This window comes from Pieris napi, chromosome 17, assembly GCF_905475465.1.
Source record: "Pieris napi chromosome 17, ilPieNapi1.2, whole genome shotgun sequence".
NCBI classification, from domain to species: Eukaryota; Metazoa; Arthropoda; class Insecta; order Lepidoptera; family Pieridae; genus Pieris; species Pieris napi.
In genome coordinates this window covers 3970572-3985965 of record NC_062250.1, presented here as the reverse complement: position 1 = coordinate 3985965, position 15394 = coordinate 3970572, and the positions used below count along the sequence as shown (strand labels likewise).

Below are 15394 nucleotides of genomic sequence, written 5' to 3'. Positions count from 1 at the left end.
TTTTATATATTTTCTTTGGCTTCCTTGACTTAAGCAAATGTTTCTAATAATTGATATGAATTATGATGGGTCGAAATAATGTTCTAATGTTAAAAATCAGTCTTGTTTTTTTACTTACCGAAATCTATAACTGTTTCGAGGTGATGGCAAATCTGTAAAGTAAAGATTATTTTAATAAGAAGTATAAAGTATATAAGTATTCACGAATTCTTAAAATTATACATCATAAGAAGAAACAGTTTAACAGATTAAAATAACAGAAGCACACATTGAAAAAAAGACAAATAATAAACACGAAATAAAGTTTAAAAAATCAAAAGGAATAACCACAAGCAATAGATAAAATACAAAAACATAATAAAATACGGTACGATAATGTTTTATTCAAGAAAGTGCAAGCTTTTATTTCTCGAAGGCATACTGAAGTGTTTACATCAATTTAATGCAGTTATCTGCATTACCGACACGCGAGGGCCTTGTTAGTGTATTACTGGGTTGCTTGTTCTTTAAATAACTTAATTATTTTCTAACAATGATAATATATGTAAAATAATAGTGTTAGCGAGGGATATCTTAATGCACATGAATAACAATGTTTCTTTGGTCACTTGTTCGTACGGGAGGATAAAATCGTAAAAAAAGTTATCTGTTTCATGATAATTTGTTAATCTTATAGACACTGTCATACGCCTCGACTTTTTGGGCCTAAGGAAAGCCGGATTCCTCACGATGTTTTTCTTCACCGTTCAAGTGTTAAATGCGCACATAGATAGAAAGTCAATTGGGGGATCAAACCTACGACCGATACACATGCTGAAGCCACTAGGCCACTGCTCTCAGTTCAGTTTAAGTCTATAGAAGCTACTAGTTTTACTAATACTAAAACTTATAATAATCGTGATAATACATTTTTACGTTATTATACTTCTAGAGAAGTAAACAATAGAGAGAGATGGAGCCAACTGGAGTAGGTCTAATAGAGTCTACTCTATAAGAGGTCATTGGAAAAAAAATGTTAGTATAAATTTTAAGGTGTGTGTATCTTTTGTAAAGACGGCTGAATGTTTCAAGAAACAAATTAAATTTATATACTTTACTTATAGATAAAAATCTTAAAAGATGCAAATTCCGATGAATTAAGAAGTCATCAAAATGACTTAGATTTTTCCCGATTACGCAAAGACACCTGGATTGATATTGACGTTGACACCATTAGATTATACATATTTTGTTGGTGTAGTTAAAGTATTATGTTCAAATGTCCATGGCCTACGTAGCTGCAATATATCTTTGTACATTAACTTAAAGAAACCTCAAATTATGAACGTAATTGCTATTAGTCATACATATGAGCACCGAGATTATACGAATGTCCCCGAGATAATAAAGCAAAATGGCGTACAATTCTACAAAATAACGGATAAAAACAAGTCTATATGATTATTTTCGAAGAAGCACTCTTATCACATTGAAATCATGTTTCCCAATGTCCGTCGTAATTCTATGAAGTGAATTTTAACTCAATTCAAGTACGTGATTTGCGTTTATATCGTTTACTTAACGGCTTTGTTTAAATGTGAAGGTAGTATGTCTTATATAGGTTAGAATTTCTTTGTTCTGTGATTATTCAGTGGCAAACGAGATCTCCACATTATCCCTCATAGTGCCAGTACCAACATATTTTTTGTATTCGACTTATAATATTAAAATACAGATAGTGGTACTACAATACTGGCTCAAAGCTGGTGTTGTTATATGCAAATGAATAAAAAATACTCATTGAAGTATCTCACTTTTTTTGAAGTCTAAAAATCGATTGGTCAAACACATAGAAGTCTAGAAAGATCTGAAATAAATTATTTATGAAGAAAATTGTTTTCCTGACATTTAATGTGATAAATCAAATAGTATTTATCTAAAATAATTAGTGGCTGTTTACCATATAATTTTCTTGCCTCGTAATGAAAGGTCTGTCAGTCTATCATTAGACATAAAATATAGTAAATATTATAATTAGAGTGTGACAAAAATAAATGATTTTTGCTTACTACCTATTTTATTTAAATTATATTCCAATTATATTGTCCGGCCTTACATCGCGGATAGAAAGTAAACAAACAGAAGACTACATCCTTTGACTAAACTAAAACTAAAGCATGAGTGGTTGTGTTGTGTGAATATGTGTAAGGGCGCACTAAACGTGTGTGAAATTTAATTAAAAGTTGATAACAAGACAAGATCAAAGATAACATTTAGAATATTTTTTCTTTATTGGTCCTCCTCGATCAATGGACTATCCATAAAGATTTTGCTTAGTGTAATTGGTTTTTTTTATGGCTTTGGCACGGTTTGTGCATAAGCCAGCGTCAAGTATAAGATTTTTATAATTCGAGCTTTTTGCCTTAGAAAATTCGACCATGTCCTCCATGTACGGTTTAGGCACTCGCCCGGTACCGCACAACCCTCCCAAAGGCCGAGAACAAATTTAAATTAAATTAAAACTTGCCCTCGAACCGGGAATCGAACCCGGTACCCCTCACGTAGCTGCCACTTAATAAGACCGCTAGGCTATGAGGCCCAGTGTAATTGTTATTAGTGGAGATTGGAACATTATATTTTTTATTAGTTACTGCAAGACATGACTTTAAAACATGACAAGTGTCGTTAGTTTTTTTGCTAAGACTTATTTTGATACCAAACGATATAAAGTTCGTTTCGTTCGATACAAATTTCTGATTATCAAACAAGCATATTATAGGTAACCTTTCTTATCACATATACAAAACTTTTAAAAAAAAACTTTAAATAGAACCGGAGGTTATACTAAGATAATTTTAATATGTAGTAATTCCTAATTCCATTAATTTTTACTCTCACGATAAAGATAATGGAAACACTCAAAACAAAGAACCATATGACCTTTGACAGTATCTCAGTTAATTTACTTCACCACAGATTACGCAAAATGTCAAAAATTTTGCCGCGCCTCCAGCATTTTGCTGAAACGGAGCTAATCTGTGGGCCTGACCTAAGTATAGTATTACACCATGCTAAAATTGCAATATTATGAGGGCATGTCACTGGCAACCGCAACACATCGCTCTAGTTTCCAATTATGCTTCGGTTCGACTTTATATCATCGAATTTTTACCACGTTCTATAACCGCAAATCATCATTTGAAAATAGAATCTCCTTTTTGCAATCGGCCTATTTAAGAGTGTAGAGTAATTTTATATTACCACTTCCGGTTCTCGAAAAATAATGATGTAAATAGCGGAAATTGTCGCACTTTCATGTTATCATAAACTTACTTTTATTTATTTACACTTCGTTCCATTTATATAAAAACAAATAACTATACAATGAATAACTGTTACTTTTAAAACTGTCAAATGGTTTTAGTCTTAAACATATTTATAACGTGTGCATATACATATATTCACATACATACATAATATATTCTTTGTATATTTTTTGTATTTGTATAGGTGAAACTGTGCTTAGTGTATTCCGTTTTTGCCCTTTGTGTAGAGTGTAATTGTTTGAATATTGTTTAATACGTAGCTGTAGGAATACCGTTGAGCAAATTAATAAATAAATACAGATATTTATGTTAACAACGATTCACAATACAGATAATTACGTATGATATCCATCATCTATGTTTGATGGAAAGCGAAAGCTTCAACACAGCAAAGCCATTATAGCGGTCACAATCAGTTGTGTGATATAAAATTTTTAATAAATGAATATTATTCAGCTTGATGACGTTTATTCTCGTAATAGTTGCATAAGCACGGTGTTAAAGGTGAAGAGAGAGTGTTATTTATATGGTTTTTGTTTATATGAAGCAAGATTACATCATAGGAATTTTATTAACAATGTTAACTTTTTAATTGACCTATTGCGAATAACTTGATTTTGAACGGGGTTATGTAACTTTCTTTTATTTCTATAATTTTACCTAGAGTTTTTATTTATAGACTAGCTGCTCCCGAACTTGATTCTTCTGCGAACTATGTTTCGCTTTAATATGACTTTTTACTTAGCCTACCTTTTTAGTAACATACCAACATATGGAATAATTTGTTATTCTACCCCATAAAGATTGTTTCTTTTTCCGGAATATTTTTTTTTTCATATCTAACCTTCAAATAATAATTAAACAAAAATCGAATTGGTAAAGCCGTCGAGTTTTGCGCTTAGCAACATATTTTGCAATTAATTTTTATTCATAAAAAATTTACAGTCGAGTGTCTAAATTTATTTCTGACAGCCATAATCTTTAATTTATTTTACGCATTACGAATTTTTCACTAAGAAAAATAGAAAATAGTTTCAACTTTAATCCGCCTCTTTTCATCACAGAGTAAACACAATTGTTCAGAAAGAACAAATAACTACTTAATTAAAATAGCGAAGTAAATACACATTTTGTAGCAAATCACTGTGCCTACAATTATGTCTATGTAACTTTTTATCATAAATCCAAAATTCAAAAAGTTATAAGTAAAAAAGTGAAAATATTTCCTATTTCTAAAGTTGACTAGGTGCGTCAATGCTCATGACAAGCCGATCAAAACAGCAGTTTTACCTTACTTTTAAGATCTCCCGTTTATTTTAAACAAATTTTCCAAAAAAAATTTTTTTTCTATTTTTATTCCTACAATTTTACTTATTGGTATTCCTAGTAGGCCTATTCCACAGACAACTTGCTGATATGGTAATCTTCGACATAATTATATTATCAATCAGTTATTAGAATGGTAGCTAGCTATCACTTTTTTATTTATAACTTTTTGAATTTTGATTTATGATAAAAAGTTACATCGACATAATCGTAGACACAGCGATTTGCTACAAAATGTGTCTTTACAAGTTTTATGTACGATGGATAGTTTAGAAGATTTAGCCAAAAACGTGGTTTTTGGACCCCTTTATCCAAGATGGCGGCCGGGGGACAAGCACGCCAACCCCACAAACTTGGAGTTAAGCTTGTATTGACCCCCCCTACATGTCCCATAAATAAAATTGCGTCCTCTAAAAAACGCAACTCCAAATGTAACTTTTCAATGGACTAAAGCTCGAGTGATCAATACATACCTTAGTATTGGCAAGATTCTATCAAAAATGTGACAATTTTACTTCTAAGAAGAAGTTTTACCCTTATAGCTGTAGGTAAGAAATATGCAAAATTCGATAAAATAATTATTTCTAAGCGGGTCAATTTGAATTTCACAAAGTCAGGACAAAGTTTAGTGTTAATTAAACTTGTTTCATTCAACACTGAGAATGAGTTTTGGAAATTAATCAGTAAGGTCTATTCAAAAGAAACTTCTAAATGGAGGGCTGAGATGAAATTTAATTTTATACGAACCTCACCGAGGTTATTAACATAAGTTAAAATTATCTTGACCACCTGAAATTTTTATAAAAAAGTTCATAGCTGTTGATACTCGTATATCTTATAACTTAGTTTATACTTAAATATTAACTATATTGTTTGTATACAGAAGAGAATTAAGAAACATTATTAGAAATTTCTTATTTAGTAATTAAAGATGTTTCATTATTTTTTTGCTAGCTCATTCAAGTCAGGATAACATTTCTTTCAGAAGAAAAATAGGGGTTGACCGTAGAGGGGTGAAAATTAGGAGTTAAAAAAAAAAAAACAATATTTTTTGGGGTGGACACCCCTAAACACTTAGGGGTTTGAAAGATAGATAGTAGCTGATTCTCAGAATTACTGAATATGCATGAAACATTTCATGAGAATCGGCCGAGCCGTTTCGGAGGAGTAAGGGAATGAATATTGTGGCACGAGAATTTTATATATTAGGTATATGGAGAGAATTTTGAGTGTATATATATTATATATATGCGAAATTCTCTCTACCGTTAACTAATGGTTGCCTTTGTTTTCACACTTAATTACAATGACTACATAACAGGTTATCTAATATGCCAAAACACTGAGTCGCAGTAAAAAGATTTAGTTAAAATGTTCATTTCTTAGAATCTTGCATTTAAACATTGAAGTTTTCCCATTTATTTGCTACAGATTGAAATTATTACCTCAGTGGACCGGACAACTGTAGGTAGAAATGGCTAAACTCCACGATTTATATCTGTGTTTAACAGTCGTTTTGATAAACGGACCTTGGACATTAAAGGGCGCATGATTACACCTAGTTCGAAAACTTTTATACCGAAAAAATAAATTTTAGGTTTTTATGAAGGTTTTAGACGACTTTGTACGATTGTTTACACCGCCTTTAAGTGGTCGGTATTGCGTCTGAACTTATTCTGCAGCATCAAAGTTATGGAATATAAACAAAATATGTGTTTGCGCACACATTGATGCACTAAGAAGAGGCCAGACTCAATAAAAATCAGCCCCAATCAGACTGGAAGCTTGGAGAATATAACTTACAGAATCTTTAATATTAGCTGATGTCAATGTATACAGTTTCATTAGTAAAACACTAATATATTACACTATATACACGATCAATATTTCACAGTTAATATTGAATTTAAAATTATAAAAGTCTCGATATATTCTGTGAATAACATCAAGCACGGGTTAATGACAATTTTATAATTTTAAATTACGAAATAAATATCGTTATAAACACGTTAACATCCGGCAATGTGTCTTTTGCACACTTTATTATTTATAGAGTCAACACAACTCATTTACAACATAAATTGTGACTTAGACGTCTAAGTCACACACACAAATTTAGTTTTTTTATATAGGAAGAACCTTTTATTTTTTTGATATCCGAGGTGGAAATGCATTTGCGCATCCCCTGAACAGGGGTATGTGGGACTCGACCCACGCCAAAATCTCTGCTTTTCAGAGACTGGGTGAGCAATAACCACTAAAACCACCTCGAGTAGTTCGGACAAAGCCGCGTTACAGAGGCTCCGGGGTCGCTGTCGCATTCTACCGGGACCTCAACGAAGAAGAACTACCTCTAGGAAGAACCTACGGGTAGCACAAAAAGGGCATTTATCGCAGCCCCTTGACACCCATTTTAGTGGGTGACTTGCCGGCTTTTGAGGTAAAAGTATGCTCTTTTTTTAACAGTTGGAAGTCATATCTCCTATGGTCCTCCACCGGGAGTGGATTCTGATGATGAATTACAAGCTATCTGAAATTTTTACATTGAACACACTAAAGGAACAAAGTCATACAAAACGCATCGTTACATGATTTTAGGTCCGGGCCTCAGATTTCTGTATCTGTTTCATGATGTATTTTCTTTCATAACCTTGCCAATTCATAAACCATAAAATTATATAACCTCCGAATACCATATTATAGAACACATAATAAATCATTAGTTTTAAACAAAGGAAAATATTTTTTTCGGTTTAACCTTGTTGCATTTCCACAGCAATAATTATTATGATGTCATCTAAATGTATAAGGAAGCATGAGTGTCACGACTGACATAAAGGTGTTAGCTAATACAGGGGTACAGAGACGTGACCTCACGTAAGCTTTTGGGTACACTCGGCGTCACGAAATTTGACAGTACAGACTGTTTAGGTATAGACAAACTCTATAACACATACTGATATATAGGCGTAAAGTTTATTTGTGGCGCTAATCTCAAAGCACTGGATTAAATTGAATGCACTTTAATGTTGGATAGTCTATTCTAGACGCTTCGAATTACGTATACCTTGTAGGTGGAATAAAATAATAGTTAAGTTCATCAAAACTACAGTAGTTTGTGTGCAGAAATATATTAAAAATCAAAACACCTTAGCACGCACCTTAAATAGTCTCTCGGGGTTCGCACATATATATATTAACGTAAAATTGTAAACACCGTTAGATTGTAATCTATCTCGCGAGATTATAAACTGTCGAAAGATTGTGAACCTCAGCTTACTGCTTACAATTTAACGTATTATTATTCGGTAGATTGTACTACACTAACTTAGTTATCATTCAAACTTCTTTGGTCAATTACAGATTAATTTTACTTTCCAACAATTTCATATAACTACCGAATAATAATACGTTAAATTGTAAGCAGTTCGTTGAGGTTCACAATCTTTCGACAGTTTATAATCTCGCGAGATAGATTACAATCTAACGGTGTTTACAATTTTACGGTGACATATTATATAACATAGGGCCCATTCCAGGTTCTTGTATGAAAGGCCGACGAATAAAATAAAAAACCTGCTCTGGGGTCGCTAAAAGTCCATTCCTTCAGACTTTCTTTCGTACAAACGCTTAGAAAATAACTTATCTTTTTAACTTTTAATAGATTTCGGCATTTCAACTAAACTAACTCAAGTCAAATCAACACCACACCAAACATTGACATATGACGTCAATAACAATTAATCTTCAGGATTTATTTAACATCTTTAAGATTGTTGCCATTTGAAGAAATTAGTTCTAATAGTTTTCCGCAATATGAGAGGTTTTTTTTCATTGTTTTTATCTATGTGGTGATTTATAATAAATTGATATTGCCTATAGTTGACGCTGACGTTATTAGTCATTGTTCCTAAAACCCTGCTAAGCTGGTGAAGCTTGTGTTATGGGTATTAGGCAACGGATATACATACATATTATAGATAGATAGACATATAAATACATATTTAAACACCCAAGACCTAAGCACAACACCAAATGCTCATCACATCGATGTTCGTCTCAGCCGGGGATCGAATCCAGGACCCATGGATTCGCAGTCAGGGGTACTAACCACTAGAGTCTAGTGACTAGACCAATGAGTCGTCCAATATTGCACTTAATCTTTGTGGCAATAGATGGCGTTAATATCGCAACACTCAACTTCAATAGGTAATCTAATAATATCATTCAGTTTGTTTTCTTGCAATTTCTCGCCGAACACAGTTGCTGTAATGAACTTCTTCTTTTAGTGCATCAGTTAAAATCAAGTATAAAAGATATATTAAAAGACCTATATAACTCTCCGGCCTCTATACAATGTTCATTAATGATAATGCATGGTGTTTTTCAAGGAAATTTATTGTGAGTTAGTCACGGTAGCTGTCCTTTAAAGTCATTTAATTGTGAGTGATGTCTTCAAAGGTTGTTTTTGCAGCTAGATACCGGCACAAGGCTATGTGTATTTTAGTATCACGTGTGCGGTGATTTGAATTATATTTTAACTAACTTTGATGAACCGTAATATAATGAGACAGACATTTCCTTTCAAATACATGTTGTTATAAGGTTGATTGTTCTGTGCATAAAACTTTTATCGGTGGGAATTGAACCACATAATTCAACAACACACCGGCTAAAATGGTTCACAAATTAATATGTACTATGATATTTGTCATATTGCTAACAATAATAGGTACTGTTTTTGGTAATATTTTTTATATAAAAATATAGAATGTCAGGTTATATAAGGTACAATATTCATCATATATGAATAGCCTGAACACTTAACAGATAAGTTAAAGAGTGTTTCGAATAAATTGTTTTTACGGGAGTTAATTAACTGTTTTTTCTAATACCTAGTTGTTTTTAATATACCAGACATAATTTCTAAGCATGCTCAAATATAAATAACAAGTTTTATGTTACGTCTTAAACAATAAATTCAATTAAGCTTCAACGTTATAAGGTCAAATATTTACGTAATATAAACTTAAAGTGTATTTATATAGAAAATTTATTACTTTGATATTTTCTGAAACTCGTAAGCCCTCTGCCATTGATAATATCAATCGCCCATTGGCGGTGGTATCCCTTAACATCAGGATAAGGACACTATCAATGTCAGAGGGCTTGCAGGTACGTTGCCGGCCTTTGTCATCTGTTCTATAGAAAAAAATGCATAGTTGTTTAATTAGAATTTACTTTTAAGTTTACGCTTTTATATATCAATAACGTTTTTAAAAAAAATATTTGTTTAAAATCAGATAATTCAATTTTTTCTGTAAGTTGAATTTGTCGATTAAATATTTTTTGATCAAAATTTACATCTGTCGCAGACTTTTATTTCTCGCTTATCGAACACATAAATTGTCATTTATTATTGATCCTTGAAAAACCCAGCACGCTTTTGTGTTGTAACTAATATAATAAAATACAAAAAGCCTAAAGCTCTCAAAGATACATCTCAGATAAATATGATTACATATGAATCGAGTACATTATAATCAAGTGTCATGAATGAAAGTTGACAACAAGTTGTCGGGTGAGAGCTTTGCGATATCTTGATGTGTGTCATATCATTACGAATTCCATTCAAACAATTTTATCCTATTCATTAACGAAAGTGATGGGCCAGATAAATTCTTTATTATCAAAGAGCTTTTAATATTTGTATGAGACTTTAATGTGTGCTTTGTAGTGGTTATTAATCTGAGTTTGTGGGTTCAGACGTTAGTTGTGCACCAATGGGTTCTTTTTCAAAATAAATCAGGGTTGCTACAGCTTTTTTAGGTCTGGGCCTCAGATTACTGTATATGTTTCATGATAATTTTTCAATCTAATAGGCAAGTAGGTGATCAGCCTCCTGTGACGCACGCCGTCGACTTTTTGGGTCTAAGGCAAGCCGGTTTCCTCACGTTGTATTCCTTCACTGTTCGAGCGAATGTTAAATGCACACATACAATAATAGTCCATCCAAGTGCCAGCCGGGGATCAAACCTACATCGTAGTATCGTGTAACACGCAGAGATCCAGAAAGTTTATAAAAACTTATAGTGACTGGCAGAGTAGAGGGCACTAAACCTCAAGGCCTCGCTGGACCGATCAACTAAAGATCCCTTACAAGTGTCACCATCACCCAGGCGCAGAGGCTTGCCACAGACAGGGATAGTGGAGTAAGTTATACGGCGCCACTAACTCCTTCAGAAATGGAGAGCGTAACTGAAGAAGAAGAAATATAACAAGGAAAACCAAGCACTTCATTTGGGTAAAATTTAACAAAATAAGACTTAGATCTTAAAAATATCCTTATGTCATGTTCGTGGTCTAAAATTACGCATAAAGAATGATGACTACATATATTCTTGATTATAGATTCTTAAAATGATAATTTAAAAATTGTCTAGAGTGTTGTGGACAAGATTAATTAGTAATAGCTTGTTTTATTTGAAGACAATATTGTAGCGACGTAGCGAGCGTTGAACTCTTTCAGAGCAATACATTTGTTCTACGACAAAACAAAGAAGTAAGATTGTTGCGATAGCGAATCCAGTTTTTATTTAGCTATCTGTTGGTTGCGTCCGTTGACTGCTTGTACTCAGATTATTAGAAGTTATTTCGAATCTTTGTTTCCATGGCAACCATTACTCAGCCGATCCAATGTTAATTTATATTGTTACTAAAATTGAATGAATTAATGGCGATAGAACGTTGAGTTATTCTCTAATAAACAAACTACCCGGCCAGTTATTAAATACTCTAATGTTAAAAAAAGTAAGTTAAAGAATCATCTTTATACGCATTTGCCGCGCTCCTAAACATTTATTTATTTATTTATAACAACACTCCTGCCCTAACAGGCGACCCCAAATTGACAAGAGTGACAAGAAACAAAAAAAAGCAAACATACAAAATCAACCAGGAAAAACAAAATTACATAATAAAAAAAATTATCTAACCACTATAGGCACTAACAAATAATAAAAGTTTTGCCAGTTCACTCAACGGAGAATGAAAAAGGTCCGTTAACCTATGCAGTTCTTTAACTAAACCAATACACCGAATCATATGTGCCCTTTTCAGAACATGACTGCTATGGGTTCATTAATACAAACCACAGTGGTTTTCAAATGTAACATATCGTAATTAACATTATTATTCTGTAAAATGAATAAAAAGACACACATTATCACGGATACATTAAATAAAGGTATGAATGTTGTTACCATGGCAACCGATTGACAGTTAAATTACTCTTTGGCAATGATTTATCTCTTAAATTTTCTGTGATTTGCATCAGTATTGAGTATTGCAATAATTATTGTATAACCCTTTGGAGAAAATGTGCGTTTGCCCGGATACGTAACCATAATGACGGTAATCATTAGCTACAAACATTGTACAAAGGATCTCAATTCGGGTCATGGAGTGTCATTACTTTTAATATACATATTTATTTTGTAATATTTAAATTTATCTAGACCGTGTGCTATGTCAAAATGAATGAATCTTGAAACTGACTAGCCCTCGTTTAAATCGTACCAATGTAATAGACGCAGGATCGATAAATCTATTGCGATTTTAATTTAAAGAGAATCCCACCACGAGTAGTGTTTTCCTAGTGGCTTCAGCATGAGACTCTCATGTGTTTGTAGGTTCGAATGCTAGCTGTTCACTAATGTACTTCCTGCTTGTACGGGTGAGGAAAACATCGTGAGGTAACTAGATTGTCTTAGACCCAAAACTAGGCGTCCTGTGACAGTCACAGACATAAATTAACACAAAACAGATGCACATCTGATGGCCCAGATCTAAGCTGTTTTTTTTTAAATTAAAGAAATATTATAACTAAACAGTCCTAATATTAGTATCTACAAATGTGGAAACTTTTTTAACCTAAATATATTTTATTTCGTGGTATCTCTGATTTTCGGGTTCAATTGTTTTTCCCCACGATGTGTTTTTCAACATTAACATTAGCAGTTGATATATTTTACGGGCTTTAATATATATTAAAATATATATAGTCAATTTGTTTTAACATTTAAGCCTATACGACATTTACATAGTCACGCATAAATTGCAAGGAAATTAACATTCCTTATATACGATTTATGCACGAGATTCTAGATATTCCAGAACCGGAATTGACCTAGAAGGCGGGAAACTGGGTTTTAATTATCATTATGTTTCTTCATAGTCATAGTCAATAGTATCATTTTGTAGTCCGTATGTTGTGTTATCTGTATATCTGTAAAAAGTTACCAATATAGTGGACATAAACACGTGTCTGCGTATTGAGTACAAATGTTTTTCTTTTAAAGGGAATCTCAACACGGGCAGCGATGGCCTAGTGGCTTCAGTGAGCGACTGAAGAAGTCATCAAGTTCAATATAAAACTTGTAACTTTTATATTCGTACACATTCCATTGGCATTCTAGGATTGACTAGGCAGAACAAACTAAGCAAACAAACAGCGGTTAACTTACAAATTAACTTTTTGGGAAAAATTTAATACATAAGCAATTATAATGTATAAAATTATTGGGCCAGACCTATATTTTATTGTTATTGCTTCACTATATAATATTGTGGTAATCAGAGCCGGTCTTGGTTTAAACGAATTGAATAAGCTAATCTTATAATAAGTCAGTTTTATAATTTAAACGAAGTGTTGCTTAACGTATTTTAGAACGAAATAATTATGCATTCCTTTTTAAAATTTTAAATTTGGAATGTCACATAGACTAGAAATTTTTATCTCGAACCAAAGCCTACGTAACGTCATTCATATTCAATATGGCGATGCATAACATGTGTCATGTAAATCAAACATATGATTCCGTATTTAATAAATAATTATATAATTTTTAAGCTTGCTTATGTTTTGATTGGTTCAACTTGGCAGAGTGAAAAAAATATTTTATATACAGTTAATTATGTAAACAAAGTAACGAAATAAATAGGAATTCCGTAAAATAAGTAACGCTTTTATTTAGAAGCCGAAGACAGAAAGCCAATTGTGAACCGAACAATGAAGATATATCCTTAAAGAATCCTAACATGAAACAAATAAACTCAGTTTCACAGCGGTGTCGAGAAGTTTGTTCACATAAGTGTCCGGCTCGTTTTAATCAAGTCGGTTACGAGCAAACAGCGAGGGAGTCTAGTGCACTTATCTTCTTAGTCGCTTGATTACGCCTAACATACTATGCGTATAGCTTTTGTTTAGATATTCCTACGGATCATGGACTCCTGGTACATATTATTTTATTTTACCATGACTATTAGCTTTTATATACAATTAAGACCATTTAAATGTAAAACATTAAACTATTTTTTAACTGAAAATTCTGTAGGGGTAAAAATTTTATGGAACGTCACGAGGATGTGCAGCGTTTTTGTCGAAGAAAAGGGAGATAGCAATTAAGATCAAGTGGGATAGAGCGAATTACCTTATAGAAATTCTATTTTTAAAATTAAAATTTCGTAAAGAGAATTTATGAAATCATAGTATTTTATATTTTAAACGCATTCAATTCCTAACCTATCTTCCTTTTTCGGAAATCTAACGTTTTAGATTTGTATAATTATAAACAAGACTTAAAAATTGGTTTGACAAAGAAGTTTCACTTCTGACATGTGTACTTTGTACGCACGCACTTTTTCATTAATTTTTTTTGTTTTTTTTTTATGTAATAGGAGGCAAACAGGCAGAAAGCTCACCTGGTGTTGTCATAGAAAAGGCTTACCCATTATTTTAGTTCCATTTTTGAATGCAACGGTAGCCGGTGAAATTTAAATAACAAAAAACGGGCCTTGTGACGAGATTTGAACCTGCAACTGTCAACAAATCTCATGTTCATTTAAACCCTAGTCGCTTGATTACACTGTACCTAACAATGCCTATTTCCCCTCATAGAAAAGTAGAAAAGTCCAGACGTTCAATACGTTTATTGGCTGTTAATGACCATGAATGGGGCATAAAGCGTTCAATGAGCCAGTAATAGCTGTCCTTTTGAAATTGGAAGATACGCGCTTTTATTTGATCTTAAGTGGTGTTATACTATGGAATTTGATAACGTAATATTATGATATGATTATTATCTAGCATATGACCAAATGAACGGTTTCTTAAGTTTTTTTATTTGTTTAATTATATATTAATTAATCTTCTCGACTCTTGTGGTGCGGGACCTTATATACACATATTTTGTTAAGAAATTTCCTAATATTTTTGTATTCCTATATACTTATAGGCAAGTGCAGACCCACCGTCTCGCGATACCCACCTCTATGCTTAAGATGCCGTAAGTAATGTATTTTACCATTTCATTGAAGAGACGTTCCGGTTGCGATCTGAAGCTTCTGAATATTTCGGGTAAATGCTCGGCAGTTATCTTTAGTTTGAAAGGGTTCCAAGTTCTATTATATAATTATCATTTTATTTTAAAGCATCTTTATCACACTGTAAAATTTACATTTGTTGTTTCACTGCCCGTGCGTGCGATATCGACCAAAATACGACGCCTAACGATGTCGCCAGTGCATCGGGGCCACAAGGTATCTTCTACACCGAGGTCTGTACGGCTGGCAACACTGTTTATGAAATGAAACCTAATGACGCAAATCTATAATTTATTATAAACCGTTTGATTTATTATTTAACAATATTTCCATTTAAATTAAGCCATATTTTACAGTATTAAAAGCAAGGTCTGCTTTCA

At 32.6% G+C, this 15394-nt stretch overlaps 1 protein-coding gene across 3 annotated transcripts in view; it reads right to left on the bottom strand.

The window, feature by feature from the left end:
* Positions 1 to 15394, bottom strand: part of LOC125057743 — a 124332-nt gene that overhangs the window by 90912 nt on the left and 18026 nt on the right. For all 3 annotated transcript variants that reach the window (XM_047661612.1, XM_047661614.1, XM_047661613.1), the window contains exon 2: positions 119 to 152. The gene's annotated coding sequence lies outside the window, so the exon portion shown is untranslated. The remainder of the gene's footprint in view (positions 1 to 118; positions 153 to 15394) is intronic.